This window comes from Sinocyclocheilus rhinocerous, unplaced genomic scaffold, assembly GCF_001515625.1.
Source record: "Sinocyclocheilus rhinocerous isolate Xijiao unplaced genomic scaffold, SAMN03320098_v1.1 scaffold9741, whole genome shotgun sequence".
NCBI lineage: Eukaryota > Metazoa > Chordata > Actinopteri > Cypriniformes > Cyprinidae > Sinocyclocheilus > Sinocyclocheilus rhinocerous.
Window position 1 is genome coordinate 8349 of NW_015628878.1, and position 6500 is coordinate 14848.

General features: G+C 42.3%; 1 pseudogene; it reads left to right on the plus strand.

Moving 5' to 3' along the window:
* The first annotated feature begins 1502 nt into the window (after positions 1–1502).
* LOC107738488 (uncharacterized) overlaps positions 1503–6500 on the plus strand; it is a 13226-nt pseudogene continuing 8228 nt past the window's right edge.

Below are 6500 nucleotides of genomic sequence, written 5' to 3' on the forward strand. Positions count from 1 at the left end.
CAGGGGGACGAATAGTCTGTTCGTGGTCACAGGTTTTAGATTGCCGGTGGACAGATAGGCTGTTCGTGGTCACATAGGTGGTCAGGGGGACGAATAGGCTGTTCGTGGTCACATAGGTGGTCAGGGGGACGAATAGTCTGTTTGTGGTCACAGTCTTTAGATTGCCAGGGGACAGATAGGCTGTTCGTGGTCACATAGGTGATCAGAGGGACGAATAGGCTTTTCGTGGTCACATAGGTGGTCAGGGGGACGAATAGTCTGTTCGTGGTCACAGGTTTTAGATTGCCGGTGGACAGATAGGCTGTTCGTGGTCACATAGGTGGTCAGGGGGACGAATAGGCTGTTCGTGGTCGGAGGGCGGGGCCCGGCGTGGTACTTGGATTGGAGGTGGACAAATAGGCCGTTGGTGGTCACATAGGTGGTCAGGGAGACGAATAGGCTGTTCGTGGTCAGTGGGCAGGGCCCGGGGGAGGTGCCCGGACGGCCAGGGGGCCAATGAGAAGCGATCTGCCACATAGGCTGTCAGGGGGAGGTTTTGGCTGTCCGTGGATGCCCAGCCACAACCTATCTGACGCGCCCTGCGTAGGAGGTCTGCGTCCAGGAGGCTGACCCACAGATTGCGACGAAGGGCGCTAAATTTCGAACCGTCTTTTAAGCGCTCCGCGGACCCCCGCCCTCCGGCGATGGCCTAGGCGGCGCAAGTTTCTTCATCTTTTCTCAGCCAGTGGCGTTCTCCGGCGTTATCTTTCCTTGACCAATCACACGTCGTATCTTCATCTTCGGTCAGCCAGTCGCAGCTAGGGAGTTTTTTTATTCTCAGGTGTTTAACTGTACCCCGCGGGACGTATATTCTGTGGAATTAAACTTAGATAAAAGTGAGGTAAGATAAACTACACGACAACCTACATTTACCACAATAGACTTACGCATATTTTCCTGTATTTTATGGTCCATTAAGGTGTTGTTATGATCTATGGCAATCGTGATGTACTATTGCAGCACTTCTCGTGTTACTGTCTTTTACGATGAACTGTCTGCATTAACATCAACAGATTAACATTTTTCTAACTTTTTCTAGTATGTTATTGTGCATTAAGGTGTTCTTTCGCGATCTCAGCATGCTAGTATTTTGCATCACTTTTCATATTACTATTTCTTATGATTTACTATATTGACAACAACAAACTACAACAAATTCATATATCTTTAAAAAAATTTCTTGTACTGTATGATGCTTTACATTGTTTGTTTAATGCAATGATCAATTATATCATGATACTGCATCACTTCTCATGTTACTGTCTCCTACTAGATTTGTGGATTTGTAGTGTTCATTGTGTGATTTAAATGTTGTCATATTGCTAATGTTGTTTAGAGTGTGTAACTGTTTATAATACAGTAGCCTTATGGTCAAGCCATGTGTTAGTGTTATGTTACTAGTATATAAATGTAGTCAGTATTTCTTAACTAAAAAGACTAAACATGTTTCAAATGTCCCAGAGATGTCTAAAAAGTCACACAAGGCTTTAGGGGACAATGAGTGGATGTCTCGTCTTCGGCGGTTTGCCAGCACAGGGGTTTGGCCCTCTGAAGCTGGAAACAGACCTGCTCCCCGTCAGAAGAAATGGTTTGACCTGTTTCATAAGGTATGTGCTGACAAAAATTAATAAGAAAACAAGCTTGAACACATTTAACATAACCTAGAGGTCTATATTTGTACAGATCGACAAATGTCCAATGCAGGTCCGTGGCCAGTCAAAACTTTTTGGTGGACCTCAGAAATGTCTTTGTGGATTTCATCCACCTAAGGTATGCATTTCAGACTTTCAGGTAATCATCTCTTTCATGTCATGTCGCTGTAGGTCTGCACAACCATATTTGTGATCAAACTCATATACTTTAAATGTGCTCTGCTGTGGGATGCAGAAATAGTTGTTGGAATATTTATTTTTATTTATTCTTTTACCAGGCCGCAAGTGCTCCACCTCCTGCCACAAGTGCTCCACCTCTTGCCACAAGTGCTCTACCTACCTTCACTCCTACTGCTGTCCCGGCCTCTACCTCAGCCCCAACCATTATATGGCCTGCACCTTCGTTATCGATGGTAATTCATTATTTTGATATTTGAATACATTACTTACTCCACATGCAATTATCTCTGGAATGTCCCCAAAACCTTTTATTGCCATATTGCCTTTTATTGGATAGAATATTATTTGTGTATTCTTCAAAAGGGAAATCATATCTTTGAATTTCCAGCACATGTATAATTTTACATGAATGACTGTTCTGTCATCTCCCTTTTTTTTAGTTTACAAAGTCACATTTGGTGGATCCATTAGTTCGGCAGCCAAACCTAATGTAAATGTACCAAGGCGGATTCAGGTAATTAAAAAAGAAAAAACATAATATGTTATGTCATTATCATCATCATTATTATGCTCAAGTTAATAACATACAATATGTGTCTTTACAGCCTGGTAGTCATAGTCCGTCTCCTTCAGCCAGTTCTTCATCTGCATCCAGTCCTTCTCCTGCAGCCAGACCTGCTATTTCTTCCAGTCCTGCTCCTTCAACCATTCCTTCTTCTGCAGCCAGTCCCACTCATTCACCCAGACCAGCTCCATCATCCAGAGCTGCTCCCTCATTCAGTCCTGTTCTGTCATCTGTTCCTTCTCCTGCAGCCAGACCTGCTCTTTCATGCAGTCCTGTTCCTTCAGCCAGACCTTCTCCTGCAGCCAGTCCTGCTCTTACAATCTCTGTGAGTGTCCGTCTTTTTGTTGCAGCATGAGGCTCATTTATTATAGGGAGTGCATTTCACAAAAAAGGGGGGAAAACACATTTGCTTTCTCAATAAAATTACAGTAACACTTTACAATAAGATTTCATTGTTAACATTAGTTAAATACATTAGTTAACATGAACAAAGAATGTACAATACTTTAACATCTTAGCTAATCTTAATCTCAATATTTATTAATATATTTTTAAGATCAAACGTTGCATTTGTTAACATTAGTTAAAGCACTGCAAACATGAATATGTGCTTTTTATTAAGTAACATTAACAAATATGAATGAGGGTTGTAAAAAAAAAAAAAAATATATATATAGTATATATACATTACATCTCTAATCTTCATTGCTTTTGAGTCAGCAGGAGTATGTTGACTCTTCTATGCCCAGCCCTGCTCCTGTACCCAGCCCTGTTTCTGGACCTTCAATTGCTCCTATGCTTGGCCCTGCTTCTGCGTCTCAGCCAGATCAATTTTGGCTGCCTGTGGAAATGAGGAAGATGATCCCCACACAGGATCAGAAGTGGATTGCTTCTGCACTCTTTCATGCTGGCAGACTTCGGACAGACTTGAAGCTCTGGTATGAGCCACCATCTCCTTCCCTCATCTACCACCAGGCTCCAACACCAGACCGCTTTTTTAATCACAGGCTTCTGGTATGGATGCCATACCACTTGTGGAAATTCAGACTGTCCTGTCCTGCATGTGGGAAGCAACTGACTGGCTATGGCATCCACAAGAGAGCACGAAAGGTTTTGGACATCGACAGGTTCTACCTTATGGTAACAGAGACTCTCAGGTGTACTGTTTGTCGCCTGAATTACCTGTCTACCAGTCAGACTGTCCTGGAGCAGCTCGACTTGCCCCACAGAAGACTGTTCCGTCTGATCCTGACACAGAAGTGAGTTACAATCTGCACACAACGAACAGAATATTGTAATGAGTTTGTAATAATGACATTAATATTTTATGATTAATAATGTAATTTCAATAGTGTATATGCAGAAATGTGATATATAATGTAAATGCATCGCAAAATGAACGTTTTTATTTTTATTTTTAGCATGAACTAATAATTGAAGCAAATTTTCTCTTTCACACAAAGGTATGCGTGTGACATTCGTGTCATACGCATGCTTAGGGAGCGGACACTGGGCAATAGTCCCACCAGACTAGCAAAACAGCTGAGGGAGAATCATGGTGAGGAGTGGCTTGACCGCTTGGCACACTATATGGAGGAGTGTGCTGGTTTCACCAACCGCCCTAGCCTCCAACCTGTTGTATGTCAGAAGCCTCCAGAGCCCTTGGATGTCCCTACTAGCAAGTGGCTGCTGTCTGTTTACGGGAGGGACATTATCAGCCGCTTGGACCACATCAAGGCCAGCATAACCTCCAAGTTTGGGACCATTTTAAAAATGGACTCAACAAAACAGGTAATTGGTTGACATTATTAACTTTGAAAATAAGTTGTGTTATGCTTTAGTAATATTCTTCATGTTGTTGCCTATAGATCACAAAAAAGTTGGCAGGCACAGCCAGGGGAACAGCGCAGTGGGTGACTTCTGTTGGAAATGAGAGAGGCCAAATTCTCATAAGTGTCCTGACTGCTCAGGAAGGGGCAGGACTGGACACCATGGTCTCTGGCCTGATTAACAGGTACCGCTAGGCGGCCATGGCTCCACCAGTGCTGCTGTACATGGACTCTGGCTGTTGCGTAGAGAAGAGGCAGAGCAAGCTACAGGCCAGGTTCGGAGGATGGCCTGACCTCAAAATCAGGCTAGACATCTGGCACTTCATGCGTCGGCTGGCAGTGGAGTGCACCACTGATGCTCATCCTCTCTACCCAGTCTTCATGTCACGTCTCTCGGCATGCATTTTTGAGTGGGACCCACTTGAGAGAGCACCTGCAGGAGGAAGGTGTGCCTGTCATCTCCGATAACCTGGTGAACCGGCGCATTACAAAAAAAGAGCTAGCGGTCTATTGCCGTCGGGGGACCCATGGTGTGGAGTCCACAACCCGCCACATTGACAGGCTTCTGCAGGAGCTGATGGGGGAGAAGGGGAGAGATCTGATGGGTGTTCCTCTGCTGGACACAGTGAGGATGGAGCACATTTGGCGTGTTCAGAAGAGGCACGTTAAGTGCATCCAGGGAAGTTAAGTGTAGCCACCAAGGGAGGGATAGTTCTCACCAAGTACAGGTGTGCTAGGGGCTCAACCTCCCTTGAGTCTTTCCACTGCCACCTTCACAGGTTCATTCCAGGTTTGTGACTCTTTGTTATTGCTGTATAGTACAAATGCAACACAATATAATGTCTCTTTATATTTTCTGAAAAAAACTCATGAAATAATACTTTCATGTAAAACTCATAATGCCAAGGCACTCGAAAATATAATAAAAAAATAAAAGCCTTTATTCTCACATCACACCGATGCGTTGCGGCTAACAAGCCTTCATCAGGGTGTCAAACTGCAAACACACACAGAGTCCATTTAAACAATCAATTAATCACATGACAAAGTTACCTGATAATGTGTAAAAGCAGAATTATTTTTCGTAAATATAATTATACCCAATAAATTCAAATTATTAAAGTAGGAAAAAAATCTCAAGATAATATCATAAAATACAACATAGATCCAGAAAACAGTTACAAAAAAGGAGAAAAGTCTAATTCTCCATTTAAACCTGGAAATTGAGTTGCCTTCAATGTATAAATCCAGAAAGACTCTCTGTTGTTACTTTTTTTTATCCTATCTTCTTCCCTTATTGACCTCGAAACATGCTCTATACCCACTTGTTAGCCGCAATGCGTCACTGTACTTGTGAGTTGTTTTTAATGTAAAGCCATGTGAGAATAAAGGCTTTTTATTTTTTCACTATATTTTTGCGTGCTGTGGTGTTATGTTTTTTTTTGATGAATTAAGAAATCCCGCATCCAAAGAGGACCTATTTATGGACTTTATACCACAGCAGCACTTTTTGCATATTTTTTATGTATTGTAGGGTATCAGAGCGAATCAGACACTTTAAGATTCGATCAGATTGGTGTTGAACAACCCAAAGAGCCGAATTCCACAAAGAGGCCCAAGACAACGTCATAAATCTGTCCACGATACCCAAGGACTTGTGAGCAACTAATAATTTCTATGCATAACTCTATATTATGTATGTAACCCACACATTTGACTATCATTTTCTAATCACTTATTGTGTGTATTTTGAATAACTATTGAATAGTTTATATGATTATATTCATGTTGGGTATGTATGAGTTTGAAAATCCATGCTTTAAATGTTTCTATCAATCAATTCTTTGTGAAATGTATCATATTCTTGTTATAGAAATCATGTCCAAAATTATACTCTGCAAGAGCGGGAAAATTCGGACCATGTGACTGGGACACCATCAAATTATGCTTTTAGTCATGTTTTTTTAGCTTCTCATGGCTTTTTGCCATTACTGTTGCGTTCTTTGAGCGCCGTTCCACTTAGCCACGATGAGAAGAAAACCATCTAGTCTCGTTACTTCTATTCTTCTACTTGAATTTTTTTTCTTTTCCGTTGAGAGTTTCGTGTTCCGAGTTAAGTTTTGCCGCAACTCTGTGTCTCCGAGTTCACCTCGAGTCTGTGACCGACCGCTTCAAAACTTCAACCAGCCCACAACTCCGCATCTTCAGGCAACGCCCAACCACTGGCTCCCAAGA